Raw genomic sequence first — 1031 nt, forward strand, 5'->3', positions numbered from 1 at the left:
GTAGGGCCCCCGCTCCGCTCCCTAGCAACCGAGTCCCGCCCCGGGACAGGCAGCTTCAGCCAATCACTCCTGTGGTGGCTACAGCGAGGCCACACCTCTTAAAGGAGACGTAAGCTCAGCGCCCTTTCTTGGCCTCTGGCCGCCCTTGGGATGCAGATGGTTCACTAGGGAAGTTCCAGAGGACCAAACCCAATCCCTTCCTATTGAGCTACGTTTGCCATGCCAGGCTTATAGGTGATTCAGAGCCCGAAGAAAGCCATCTTTCTACCTAGTTCGTTCTCCTAAGGAAGTTAGAGACAACTAATTATCTCCCACTCCACACTGAGATTTTCCTGACAAAGTAACACCTAAGCATTGTGTGGGAGCAGTGCAATGAACATCAACAAATAATTATGGAGAACTTATTGTGTCAAGCCCTAGGCTAGCTCTCAGAAGAGTCATCGGAAAGGAGAAAATGCTGGTGATGGGGTTGGCAAGGCGGAGACATTTTCGTGTACGTGTGTGGTTGGGGACAAGATAACACATCGAGTCTATTCCTGGGTAGACTATTCCAAAGGGGAACAAGATTTAGCAGAATTACATAAACATTGTTTTATATGGCAACGTTTCACACTTTTCTCCCAATCTGGGATTGATCATATTAATTAACAATTATTGAGAGCTTACCCCATGCTAGGCTTTTTATGACCATTTGCTCAATTAATTTCCATCACAACCTTTAGGTGGAAGGTATTATGGAGAAGGAAATGGCAACCCACTCCAGTATTCCTGCCTGGAGAATCCCAGGGACAGAGGAGCCTGGTGGGCTGACATCTATAGGGTCGTGCAGAGTTGGACACGACTGAAGTGACTTAGCATGCATGCATGCATTATGGTTATTAGCCTCATTTTACTGGTGGGTAATTGAGGCTTAGAAAGATTAACAAATTTACCCAGAGCCACACAGAGAGTAGGTGGTGTAGGGCAGAAACCACATTCTCAGCCACACACAAAACTGTTTACTGTCTTACCTGCCATTACAACCCTGCACA

This window comes from Ovis aries, chromosome 18 (genome assembly GCF_016772045.2).
Source record: "Ovis aries strain OAR_USU_Benz2616 breed Rambouillet chromosome 18, ARS-UI_Ramb_v3.0, whole genome shotgun sequence".
NCBI lineage: Eukaryota > Metazoa > Chordata > Mammalia > Artiodactyla > Bovidae > Ovis > Ovis aries.